General features: G+C 44.2%; 1 protein-coding gene across 1 annotated transcript in view; it reads right to left on the bottom strand.

Annotated features, from left to right (window-relative positions):
* The window catches only part of slc24a3 (solute carrier family 24 member 3), a 113,394-nt gene that overhangs the window by 34,726 nt on the left and 64,346 nt on the right, over positions 1-14,322 (bottom strand). The window lies entirely within an intron of this gene.

Genomic DNA, 14,322 nt, shown 5'->3' with positions numbered 1-14,322 from the left:
AAACAGAGCTTTCAGGTGACCAAAAGCCCTGTCCGGCCCAGCTGACCACTGCAGTCGCACCGGTCCCCCCTTCAGCAAGGAGGTAATGGGAGCCGCTATCTGACCAAAGCCCCGGATAAACCTCCGGTAGTAGTTGGCAAACCCTAAGAACCGCTGCACCTCACCGTGGTTGGAGTCGGCCAATTACGCACGGCTGAAATGCGGTCATTCTCCATCTCCACCCCTGACGCGGACAGGCGGTACCCTAGGAAGGAGATGGACTGTTGGAAGAACATACATTTCTCAGCCTTGACGTACAGGTCATGCTCCAACAGTCGACCAAGCACCTTGCGCACCAGGGACACATGCTCGGTGCGTGTAGCGGAGTATATTAGAATGTCATCTATATACACCACTACACCCTGCCCGTGCAGGTCCCTGAAAATCTCGTCTACGAAGGATTGGAAGACTGATGGAGCATTCATCAACCCGTACGGCATGACGAGGTACTCATAGTGCCCAGAGGTGGTACTAAATGCTGTCTTCCACTCATCCCCCTCCCGGATACGCAGCAGGTTGTAAGCGCTCCTGAGATCCAATTTGGTGAAGAAGCGCACCCCATGCAATGACTCTGTCGCACTGGCTATGAGAGGCAGTGGGTAACTGTACTTCACAGTGATCTGATTTAGACCTCGATAGTCAATGCACGGGCGTAAACCTCCATCCTTCTTCTTCACAAAAAAGAAACTTGAGGAGGCAGTTGAAGTGGAAGGCCGAATGTATTCCTGTCCCAGAGATTCGGAGACATATGTTTCCATAGCCGCCATCTCCTTCTGAGACAGAGGATACACGTGACACCTGGGAAGTGCTGCGCCTACCTGGAGTTTATCGCACAATCTCCCTGTCGATGGGGTGGTAGCTGAGTCGCCTTCTTTTTACAGAAGGCGAGAGGCAAATCGGCATATTCGGGGGGAATGTGCATAGTGGAGACCTGGTTTGGACTCTCCACCGTAGTTGCACCTATGGAAACACCTACACACCTCCCTGAGCACTGACATGACCATCCCTTGAGAGCCCTCTGTTACCACGAAATAGTGGGGTCATGAGAGGCCAACCAGGGAAGCCCCAAACCACAGGAAACGCAGAAGAATCGATCAGGAAGAGACTAACTCTCCTCATGACCCTCCTGCGTTTTCATACAGAGTGGAGCTGTGACCTCCCTAATCAGGCCCGACCCTAAAGGACGACTATCTAAGGCATGTATAGGGAAGGGCACATCAACAGGAACAATAGGGATCCCTAATCTACGTGCAAATGAACGGTCAATAAAGTTCCCAGCTGCGCCTGAATCTACTAGCGCCTTATGCTGGGAATGCGGGGAAATCTCAGGAAACTCTATACAGACACACATGTGCGCAACAGGGAGCTCTGGGTGAGTCGGGTGCCTCCTCACCTGGGATGATCCACCAGTGCCCTGCCTGCTCCCTCGACTCCCTGGGGAACCTCCCCAGCACCGACCAGCAGTGTGCCCTCTGCGGCCACAGATGGTGCAGGAAACGGCCCCCCCTCCAGTCACCCTTAGAGCAGCAACTCCGAGCTCCATAGGTGTAGACTCGGAGGTGCTGGGGGATGGAACGGACGGACCCCAATCCGAGCGTCCGTGGGTGGCCAACAGGTTATCCAGCCGGATGGATAAATCCACCAGCTGGTCGAGGGTAAGGGTGGTGCCCCTGCATGCCAGCTCCCGACGAAAGTCCTCCCGTAGACTACACCGGTAATGGTCGATCAGGGCCCTCTCATTCCATCCCGCGCTGGCAGCCAGGGTCCTGAAGTCCAGTGCGAAGTCCTGTGCACTCCTCTTCCCCTGTCTGAGATTAAACAAGCGTTCCCCCGCCGCTCTCCCCTCAGGCGGATGATCGAAGACCGCCCGGAAGCGGTGGGTGAAATCCTCGTAGCGAACCAACGTTGCGTCTATCTCCCCCCCATTCGGTGTTGGCCCACTCCAGCGCAAAACCATGAGGGAACCAGAGGGTTAAATAGGGAAATAATCATAACGTGATGGGAACCAGGTGTGTACAATCAAGACAAAACAAATGGAAAACAGAAACGTAGATCGGTGGCAGCTAGAAGGCCGGTGACGACGACCGCCGATAGCCGCCCACACAAGAAGAGGCACCAACTTCAGCGGAAGTCGTGACAGAAGTATAATTACAAGCATTCCATAAGTGTCAAAGGCTTTTATTGACAATTACATTAAGTTTATGCAAAGAGTCAATATTTGCAGTGTTGACCCTTCTTTTTCAAGACCTCTGCAAGCCGCCCTGGCATGCTGTCAATTAACTTCTGGGCCACATCCTGACTGATGGCAGCCCATTCTTGCATAATCAATGCTTGGAGTTTGTCAGAATTTGTGGGTTTTTGTTTGTCCACCCGCCTCTTGAGGATCGACCACAAGTTCTCAATGGGATTAAGGTCTGGGGAGTTTCCTGGCCATGGACCCAAAATGTAGATGTTTTGTTCCCCGAGCCACTTAGTTATCGCTTTTGCCTTATGGCAAGGTGCTCCATCATGCTGGAAAAGGCATTGGTCGTCACCAAACTGTTCTTGGATGGTTGGGAGAAGTTGCTCTCGGAGGATGTGTTGGTACTATTCTTTATTCATGGCTGTGTTCTTAGGCAAAATTGTGAGTGAGCCCACGCCCTTGGCTGAGAAGCAACCCCACACATGAATCGTCTCAGGATGCTTTACTGTTGGCATGACACAGGACTGATGGTAGCGGTCACCTTGTCTTCTCCGGACAAGGTGTTTTCCGGATGTCCTAAACAAACGGGAAGGGGATTCATCAGAGAAAATGACTTTACCCCAGTCCTCAGCAGTCCAATCCCTGTACCTTTTGCAGATTATCAGTCTGTCCCTGATGTTTTTCCTGGAGAGAAGTGGCTTCTTTGTTGCACTTCTTCACACCAGGCCATCCTCCAAAAGTCTTCGCCTCACTGTGCGTGCAGATGCACTCACACCTGCCTGCTGCCATTCCTGAGCAAGCTCTGCACTGGTGGTGCCCCTATCCCGCAGCTGAATCAACTTTAGGAGACGGTCCTGGGTTCGATTCCCATGGGGGGCCAGTATGAAAAAATAAAAAGAATGTATGCACTCACTAACTGTAAGTCGCTCTGGATAAGAGCGTCTGCTAAATGACGTACAATGTAAAACTGAAAAAAGTTTTTGAACCCCTGCTGATTTTGTATGTTTTCCCACAGACAAAGAAATGATCAGTCTATCATTTTAATGGTAGGTTTATTTGAACAGTGAGAGACAGAATAACAACAAAAATATCCAGAAAAACGCATGTCAAAAATGTTATAAATTCATTTGCATTTTAATGAGGGAAATAAGTATTTGACCACCTCTCAATCAGAAAGATGTCTGGCTCCCAGGTGTCTTTTATACAGGTAACGAACTGAGATTAGGAGCACACTCTTAAAGGGAGTGCTCCTAATCTCAGCTTGTTACCTGTATAAAAGACACCTGTCCACAGAAGCAATCAATCAATCAGATTCCAAACTCTCCACCATGGCCAAGACCAAAGAGCTCTCCTAGGATGTCAGGGACAAGATTGTAGACCTACACAAGGCTGGAATGGGCTACAAGACCATCGACAAGCAGCTTGGTGAGAAGGTGACAACAGTTGGTGCGATTATTCGCAAATGGAAGAAACACAAAATAACTGTCAATCTCCCTCAGCCTGGGGCTCCATGCAAAATCTCACCTCGTGGAGTTGCAATGATCATGAGAACGGTGAGGAATCAGCCCAAAACTACACGGGAGGATCTTGTCAATGATCTCAAGGCAGCTGGGACCATAGTCACCAAGAAAACAATTGGTAACACACTACGCCGTGAAGGACTGAAATCCTGCAGCGCCCGCAAGGTCCCCCTGCTCAAGAAAGGACATATACAGGCCCGTCTGAAGTTTGCCAATGAACATCTGAATGATTCAGAGGAGAACTGGGTGAAAGTGTTGTGGTCAGATGAGACCAAAATCGAGCTCTTTGGCATCAACTCAACTCGCCGTGTTTGGAGGAGGAGGAATGCTGCCTATGACCCCAAGAACACCATCCCCACCATCCCCACCATCCCCACCGTCAAACATGGAGGTGGAAACATTATGCTTTGGGGGTGTTTTTCTGCTAAGGGGACAGGACAACTTCACCGCATCAAAGGGACGATGGACGGGGCCATGTACCGTCAAATCTTGGGTGAGAACCTCCTTCCCTCAGCCAGGGCATTGAAAATGGGTCGTGGATGGGTATTCCAGCATGACAATGACCCAAAACACACAGCCAAGGCAACAAAGGAGTGGCTCAAGAAGAAGCACATTAAGGTCCTGGAGTGGCCTAGCCAGTCTCCAGACCTTAATCCCATAGAAAATCTGTGGAGGGAGCTGAAGGTTCGAGTTGCCAAACGTCAGCCTCGAAACCTTAATGACTTGGAGAAGATCTGCAAAGAGGAGTGGGACAGAATCCCTCCTGAGATGTGTGCAAACCTGGTGGCCAACTACAAGAAACGTCTGACCTCTGTGATTGCCAACAAGGGTTTTGCCACCAAGTACTAAGTCATGTTTTGCAGAGGAATCAAATACTTATTTCCCTCATTAAAATGCAAATCAATTTATAACATTTTTGACATGTGTTTTTCTGGATTTTTGTTGTTGTTATTCTGTCTCTCACTGTTCAAATAAACCTACCTTTAAAACCAAAATCAGCAGGGGATCAAAATACTTTTTTCCCTCAAAGTACATATCCTTTAAAAAAATATATTTCCCTTTATTACTTTCCAACCCCACCACCCCTTCCCTAATTGGAGTAAACTAGTGAACAACAATGCTTAGGCCTCTACTTCCAGCTTATACATACTATATACATTTTATGGCCACAGTCAATTTTACAATAATACTATTTTGTTTGTTTTTACTCCTGAACTTCCTCTACCCTCAACCTCTCCGATCATTTTCATGATGTCCATCCGGTTTGCTTCTACAGTGGGAAAAAAAGTATTTAGTCAGCCACCAATTGTGCAAGTTCTCCCACTTAAAAAGATGAGGGAGGCCTGTAATTTTCATCATCGTACACGTCAACTATGACAGACAAAATGATTTTAAAAAATCCAGAAAATCACATTGTAGGATTTTTAATGAATTTATTTGCAAATTATGGTGGAAAATAAGTATTTGGTCAATAACAAAAGTTTCTCAATACTTTGTTATACAGTAATCCCTCGTTTATCGCGGGGGTTACGTTCCGAAAATGACCCGCGATAAGTGAAATCCGCGAAATAGAAAACTTTTTTTTTTTACAATTAGCAACTATTACATGTATACAAATACAGTGACTCACGTGTAGGCCGTTTCACTGCTCTTCAGACTGGGCCGCTGCATCCTGACTGCGCTCTGCAGTGTTCTCTTCTTCTGAAGCCCGCGGTGCAGGTGTGTTTGTTCGGGAGAAGAACATAGTGATAGGCAGCTGTTGTCGCTCTTTTTTCTTCTTTGCAAAAAGATCCTTGTACACCGACATGCCACCATCGATTACGTTGGAGAACTGTAATGAACGGCTCATCAAAGGGTCCCATTCCTCAGCTACTCGCTTAAGTTCAGTGGCCATTCGCACCATGGTTGCTAAGCGACCAAGCGTTAGTCCTTCCTCCTCATTGACTGCTGCTGTCGTCCTTATGTTTTTTTCCTCCTTCTTTATGTAACGAACGGAAGATTCATTGATTCCGTAATGGCGAGCAACGGCTGCATAGCTTTTACCTTCCCTTAGCATGTCCAGAAGTTTAACTTTATCTGAGATAGGTAGCATCTTCCGCCGTTTGGGCCCATCCGCAGGTGCTTTTGTCGGTCCAGGCCGTTTCGTCGACATTATGGGTTTAGGAGATGTTCGAAATTACAAGATAATTTGGCCAACTTAATGTAAATTTGCCAAGCTGTTTTATGTACGTACACATAACTGCACGAGACGACAAAATGATAGCACAATTCGTAGCATGTTTTGATACAAGAAGCGGGAGTGAGTTTTTAGCGAATCAGAATGCAGAGCACAATGCACCAAAAAAAAAAAAATGCATTATGAAAATCCGCGAAATAGCGAATCCGCGATAAGTGAACCGCGAAGTGGCGAGGGATCACTGTATACCCTTTGTTGGCAATGACACAGGTCAAACGTTTTCTGTAAGTCTTCACAAGGTTTTCACACACTGTTGCTGGTATTTTGGCCCATTCCTCCATGCAGATCTCCTCTAGAGCAGTGATGTTTTGGGGCTGTCGCTGGGCAACACGGACTTTCAACTCCCTCCAAAGATTTTCTATGGGGTTGAGATCTGGAGACTGGCTAGGCTACTCCAGGACCTTGAAATGCTTCTTACGAAGCCACTCCTTCGTTGCCCGGGCGGTGTGTTTGGGATCATTGTCATGCTGAAAGACCCAGCCACGTTTCATCTTCAATGCCCTTGCTGATGGAAGGAGGTTTTCACTCAAAATCTCACAATACATGGCCCCATTCATTCTTTCCTTTACACGGATCAGTCGTCCTGGTCCCTTTGCAGAAAAACAGCCCCAAAGCATGATGTTTCCACCCCTATGCTTCACAGTAGGTATGGTGTTCTTTGGATGCAACTCAGCATTCTTTGTCCTCCAAACACGACGAGTTGAGTTTTTACCAAAAAGTTCTATTTTGGTTTCATCTGACCATATGACATTCTCCCAATCCTCTTCTGGATCATCCAAATGCACTCTAGCAAACTTCAGATGGGCCTGGACATGTACTGGCTTAAGCAGGGGGACACGTCTGGCACTGCAGGATTTGAGTCCCTGGCGGCGTAGTGTATTACTGATGGTAGGCTTTGTTACTTTGGTCCCAGCTCTCTGCAGGTCATTCACTAGGTCCCCCCGTGTGGTTCTGGGATTTTTGCTCACCGTTCTTGTGATCATTTTGAACCCCCAGGGTGAAATCTTGTGTGGAGCCCCAGATCGAGGGAGATTATCAGTGGTCTTGTATGTCTTCCATTTCATAATAATTGCTCCACAGTTGATTTCTTCAAACCAAGCTGCTTACCTATTGCAGATTCAGTCTTCCCAGCCTGGTGCAGGTCTCTCTCATCTTTTTAAGTGGGAGAACTTGCACAATTGGTGGCTGACTAAATACTTTTTTCCCCCACTGTATATGCCATATCTTTCTAACTGTGCTCTTTCACAAAAGCTCCCAACATACAACCTATATACTTATTATGGACACAGTATGCTTTACATTATTAGTTATCTTGTTGTTATTAGTTGTTGTTAGTTGTCATTAGTCCCATCCTTCAACTTCATTCAACACCACCCATCTATCTCTTAACACCATCCATATTGGATATTTGCCATATATTTTTCAACTGTACTGTGATGTTTTACAAAAGTTCTGAACCTTTCTATTCTCATTGTTTCTACAGATTGTAAATTGAAAATACTTTTTTTTGCTAAAAGTATTATTATATTATTGATCGATTGACTATTACTTTTCAGATCACCCAGTAATGCTATCTGCAGGGTTAGCTCCAGGTAAATATTGCAATCCTTTAGCCATTCCTGGACCTGTGTCCAAAAACAAGCTACAAATGGACAGTACCAAAACAAATGATCTAATGATTCTGTCTCTTCGCAGCAAAATCTGCAGAGCTGGGAAGATTGTATCCCCCATATAAATAACATTCTATTGGTATCAAGAATTCTACATAATAATTTAAATGGAAAAATTATAAGTTTTGAATCCGGCGCCGTTTTGCGTATCAGTTCATAAACACTATGCCATGGAATCGGTATGTCAAAAATCTCTTCCCAACTATTTTGCAATCTACAGTGCCCTCCACAATTATTGGCACCCCTGTTTAAGATGTGGTCGAGGACTTCTAAAAATTCTCCTTTAGTTTTAAACAACATAGAACCCAAATGCAAAAAAATAGAAAAATCCAACCTTTTATTTAAGTACATTACTTTGGTGTAAAAAAAAAAAATCACACATTTTGAAAAAAAACCTTGAAATCATGTTTCCCACAATTATTGGCACCCCTGATGTTAATACTTTGTACAACCCCCTTTTGCCAACAAGACAGCACTTAATCTCCTCCTATAACATTTCACAAGATTGGAGAACACAGAGAGAGGGATCTTTGACCATTCTTCTTTGCACAATCTTTCTAGATCATCCAGTGTCCTGGGTCCTCTCTTATGCACTCTCCTCTTTAGCTCGCCCCACAGGTTTTCGATTGGGTTGAGGTCTGGGGACTGAGATGGCCATGGGAGGACCTTGAGTTTGTGACTGCTGAACCATTTTTGTGTAGATTTTGCCACATGTTTTGGATCATTATCCTGCTGAAAGACCCAATGACGACCCATCTTCAGCTTTCTGGCAGAGGCCATCAGGTTTTTATTTAAAATGTCCTGGTAGTTCAAAGCGTTCATAATGCCATGCACCCTAACAAGGTTCCCAGGGCCTTTGGAAGAGAAACAGGCCCACAGCATCACAGATCCTCCACCATACTTCACGGTGGGCATGAGGTGCTTTTCGGCATACTCATCTTTTGTTTTACGCCAGACCCACTTAGAGTGTTTGTTGCCAAAAAGCTCAATCTTAGTCTCATCTGACCAAAGCACACGATCCCAGTTGAAGTCCCAGTGCCGCTTAGCAAACTCCAGACGTTTACGTTTGTGAGTGTTAGTGAGAAAAGGCTTTTTCCTTGCATGCCTCCCAAACAGCTTGTTGGCATGTAGAGAGCGTCTGATGGTTGTTTTGGAGACTTTGTGACCCCAAGATGCCACTCTTTGATGCAATTCTGTGACAGTGAGCTTAGGACTTTTTTTTTACTTCTCTTACCATCCTCCTCACTGTGCGTTGTGGCAAGATAAACTTGGGACCTCTTCCAGCCTTGTTTGTCACTGTTCCAGTTGTTTTAAACTTCTTAATGATTCCTCTGACTGTAGATACGGGCAAGTTAAGGCGAGTGGCTATTTTCTTGTAGCCATTGCCTGACTTATGAAGGTCGACACAAATCTGCCTTACTTGAATGGTGTGTTCTCTTGTCTTTGCCATGTTGACAAATGGGTAAGATAATTAAGGCCTCTGTGTCACGTCATATTTATACCCCAGGGAAACAGGAAGTCATGAATTACTAATTAAAAGTTCCTAGATACCCTGACCAACTTTAGCAACTACAGAAAAATATATTTTTTTTAAAAATCAATTAAAATTTTCAGCGGAATTGTTAGGGGTGCCAATAATTGTGGGACACATGATTTCAAGTTTTTTTTTTCTAAATGTGTGAAAAAATTTTTTACCACCAAAGTTATGTACTTAAATAAAAGGTTGGATTTTTCTCTTTTTTTGCATTTGGGTTCTATGTTGTTTAAAAAAAAGGAGCATTTTTGGAAGTCCTCGACCACATCTTAAACAGGGGTGCCAATAATAGTGGAGGGCACTGTATATTGTAACGGTTTTGACTTGAGGTTATTTATAGGGGTGCCAGGTAGGTTGTGCCTACCAGAGAAAGCATGGGTTTCTCCTTTTAGTTTGGGAGGGAATGAGTCCCATCTGGTCCGTCAAGTCACACCAATACAAAGGACTTATGTAAAAGTCAAGCTGGAAATATACTTTTCATAAACCCCTTAAAACCTTGGAAAGAACTTCAAACAAGTGTATTCTTTTGCGTGGTTGTATTAACAACATAAATGATCACACACACCCACACACAACAATATAACAAATCAATGCACTTATGTTCATTTAGAAATGTCCTGTACCTCGGGCATAAAAAGAGTCCAACCCGGTAAATAAGTTCAGTGACTCAAGTGACCTTAGTCCCGCAACGTTTGTCCATAGCATAAACCAGTATTTTCATACACTCAAAATAACACTTATTTTGTATCACAACTATAAAGCGTATCAAAGACTACCCAAAGAATAATACGTCCTCACAACTACATAAATCACAGTATACATCACCCCAAACAAATGAAATACCGTATACAAAAAGTTGTAGTCAGTCGGTCAGTCAGACAATCCGTCAACAGCCCTCCAGCGGAGGAAAGGCCACGAAAACCAACGGAGAGTTGTAATCCACAGACGCACAGAGTGGATCCAATCCTGGGTAAGCTCGCTTTAAGGCCACAAAACACACTGTAAGGCCACAAAACAAACGTAATGGCGAAGCTTCATGAACTGAAGGTAGTACACATCCTCATTCAGGTCTCAATCACCACTTTCTTTTTGCGCAGCTGATGCTGGCTATTTAATGGGGAATTAAAGGGGAAGCGCCCTATTAGAAGGAGAAGCACTGAGACGGTTCAGAAATATTCAGGGCCGTCACAATATGGGACGGCTGTCAATCCTTTGGTCCTTAAAAGAAACTGGTATACTTTTTTATTCATCACAGTTTTCTTTAACCAATGATGTTCTTTAATGCAAGGCCGACAGACAAGTTCCTTACTTTTTCCCCCTCGACTTTCCTCTTCCATTTTTGCGGTAATGCTGCAATTATTTGGTTGTAATTTTGGGTAGAGCAGACGTTTCCATATGTTTTTGTTAGCTGCATGTGCGACATAACTACACCAGTTCTACCGATTATATCATTTACGAAGATTGTACCTTTTTTAAACATTTTGTCAAAAAATTAGTATATCTGAGTTTGACCACAATATTTGTTGCATTATTTGTTCTGTCGTTTCTGGAAAATTTTATTTAAAATTGCAACCAACTGATATCATTGTCAATGTTTTATCATTACTAATGAAGCGAATGGGCACTCACATTAATCTGTGATGATGAATATCTGATCTCTCCCTTTGTATGCGTACATAGCCTGGTCTACTGGCCCAAGTTGAGAGATGTGCAAGGAAGTTGGATTGGATGAGTAGTGGAAAGGAGAGAGAGAGAGATAAGGGTGGAAGGGGGGGAGAATAATCAAGAGGGAGTGAGAGATATGAGACAGGCTCTTTTGTGCAGAAAAGCAGGAATAATCCCTATTAAAATAATTACAGCCTTTCAGGAGGCAAAGCAATTAAGCGGAAAACAGGCTATTAAGTATTTCTGTCTAAATATTACTCCCATATACAGTCGGGGAAAAAAGTATTTAGTCAGCCACCAATTGTGCAAGTTTCCCACTTAAAAAGATGAGAGAGGCCTGTAATTTTCATCATAGGTACACGTCAACTATGACAGACAAATTGAGGGGAAAAAATCCAGAAAATCACATTGTAGGATTTTTAATGAATTTATTTGCAAATTATGGTGGAAAATATGTATTTGGTCACCTACAAACAAGCAAGATTTCTGGCTCTCACAGACCTGTAACTTCTTCTTTAAGAGGCTCCTCTGTCCTCCACTCGTTACCTGTATTAATGGCACCTGTTTGAACTTGTTATCTGTATAAAAGACACCTGTCCACAACCTCAAACAGTCACACTCCAAACTCCACTATGGCCAAGACCAAAGAGCTGTCAAAGGACACCAGAAACAAAATTGTAGACCTGCACCAGGCTGGGAAGACTAAATCTGCAATAGGTAAGCAGCTTGGTTTGAAGAAATCAACTGTGGGAGCAATTATTAGGAAATGGAAGACATACAAGACCACTGATAATCTCCCTCGATCTGGGGCTCCACGCAAGATCTCACCCCGTGGGGTCAAAATTATCACAAGAACGGTGAGCAAAAATCCCAGAACCACACGGGGGGACCTAGTGATTGACCTGCAGAGAGCTGGGACCAAAGTAACAAAGCCTACCATCAGTAACACACTACGCCGCCAGGGACTCAAATCCTGCAGTGCCAGACGTGTCCCCCTGCTTAAGCCAGTACATGTCCAGGCCCGTCTGAAGTTTGCTAGAGTGCATTTGGATGATCCAGAAGAGGATTGGGAGAATGTCATATGGTCAGATGAAACCAAAATATAACTTTTTGGTAAAAACTCAACTCGTCGTGTTTGGAGGACAAAGAATGCTGAGTTGCATCCAAAGAACACCATACCTACTGTGAAGAATGGGGGTGGAAACATCATGCTTTGAGGCTGTTTTTCTGCAAAGGGACCAGGACGACTGATCCGTGTAAAGGAAAGAATGAATGGGGCCATGTATTGTGAGATTTTGAGTGAAAACCTCCTTCCATCAGCAAGGGCATTGAAGATGAAACGTGGCTGGGTCTTTCAGCATGACAATGATCCCAAACACACCGCCCGGGCAACGAAGGAGTGGCTTTGTAAGAAGCATTTCAAGGTCCTGGAGTAGCCTAGCCAGTCTCCAGATCTCAACCCCATAGAAAATCTTTGGAGGGAGTTGAAAGTCCGTGTTGCCCAGCGACAGCCCCAAAACATCACTGCTCTAGAGGAGATCTGCATGGAGGAATGGGCCAAAATACCAGCAACAGTGTGTGAAAACCTTGTGAAGACTTACAGAAAACGTTTGACCTGTGTCATTGCCAACAAAGGGTATATAACAAAGTATTGAGAAACTTTTGTTATTGACCAAATACTTATTTTCCACCATAATTTGCAAATAAATTCATTAAAAATCATACAATGTGATTTTCTGGATTTTTCTCATTTTGTCTGTCATAGTTGACGTGTACCTATGATGAAAATTACAGGCCTCTCTCATCTTTTTAAGTGGGAGAACTTGCACAATTGGTGGCTGACTAAATACTTTTTCCCCCCACTGTAACTCACTCAGAGAGGGCAGGGTTTGGGAGCAGGCAATACAGTCCTAGAAAAAGGTGCCATCTAGAACTTAAAAGGGTACTTCGGCTGTCCCCAAAGGAGAATCCTTTGAAGAACCCTTTTTGGTTCCAGGTAGAACTATTTTGGGTTCCATATAGAACCCTTTCCCCAGAGGTTCTACATGGAACCCAAAATAGTTCTACCTGGAACCAAAAAGGGTTATTCAAAGGGGTTATCCTATGGGGAGAGCTGAAGAACCCTTTTGGAACCCGTTTTTCTAAGAGTGTAGGGTTAAGAGCTGGCTAGAGCGTATGAGCATCTGTGTCTGTGTGTGTGTGTGAGTGAGTGTGTCTGTGTGCGTTCAACTTAGGTGTGTGTTTGGTTTGTGTGTGTGTGTGTGTGTGTATGTGTGTGTGTGTGTGTGTGTGTTGTATCTAGGAAGGGCGAGTTTTGGGAGGCGGTGTGTTAACAGTGAGATCAAGAGAATGGTTGGCAGGAACGCAGTCTCGTAAAGCCCCAGGATTCCACATGGAAAACCCTCACACACAAGGGCCCAGAAAAACACATAAGGGCCCAGAAAAACACACACACCCACAGAAAAAACATACCCACACACCTACCCACCCACGGGCAATGCAAACACACGAAGTGCCGTTAGAATACAGCTTACATATCTGCACATCCTCAAAACACACACCTGCACTCACACACACACACAAAACTCCCTCCCCATACACACAGACTGCGTTGACTGCAATAAACCAAAGCTCAAACAGCAATAATACCATTAGAACTATGTGTATAAATAGGGCTGGCAGAATTATTGTATAATCGTGTAACCGACAACTATGAACAACTTAAAAAGATTATAGTAAATCATCTTAATACATTCATTTTAGAAGAAGGGGGGATTCAACGTTATATTCAAGTAGATATAGATTACCCAATAGACATTTTTATTTTTTACATGAAGTGGGAAAAGTTTACAAGCAGCTTCATTTTCAAAAGTGGTCAAAACCATTCATTTTTGAGATAGGGGTGTCACCCCTGTGTTTTATTCATTAGGTATGTTGTAGCAAATGTTTAAATGTGCATTATAATGCATTACAAGCTCAAAACATTTTTCAACAAACATTAGAATTATGACATTACCCATGGTAATTTGCATGACAATGAATCTTAAAAAAAAAAATGTCTTCATCGTCACAGCCCTACCTATAAGACTATCCCTGCCCTGTGCGTCTGAATTCTCAACCCCCCTTTCTTTCTTTCTTTCTTTCTTTCATCTCTACTCCAGTCTTCCCTACAGTATATCCTCCAGGAATCCCTCAGGTTTCCCCATAGGAGTGCCATGTACACTCATTCTAAAGCTTCAATTTGACTCTTCTACAGAATCTCTTGCTTCCTGCTATCTGAGCAATTGGTTTTACAGAGAGGGGGAAAACTACACCAAACACATTTCAGCCACTGCAGGACAACACAGGATGCAATATAGCAGGCATATCTCTGTAAACATACACTTTGTTATTGTGGGAATAGGAGATGGTCGTGTGTGTGTGTGTGTGCGCGCAGGCCTGCGCGTGTGGGAAATCAGACTTGCCCACCGTGTAAC

Source organism: Coregonus lavaretus, assembly GCF_964263955.1.
Source record: "Coregonus lavaretus genome assembly, chromosome: 36".
Classification (NCBI taxonomy): Eukaryota; Metazoa; Chordata; class Actinopteri; order Salmoniformes; family Salmonidae; genus Coregonus; species Coregonus lavaretus.
The sequence above is the reverse complement of the archived record's forward strand: the minus strand, read 5'-3'. Positions and strand labels throughout refer to the sequence as shown.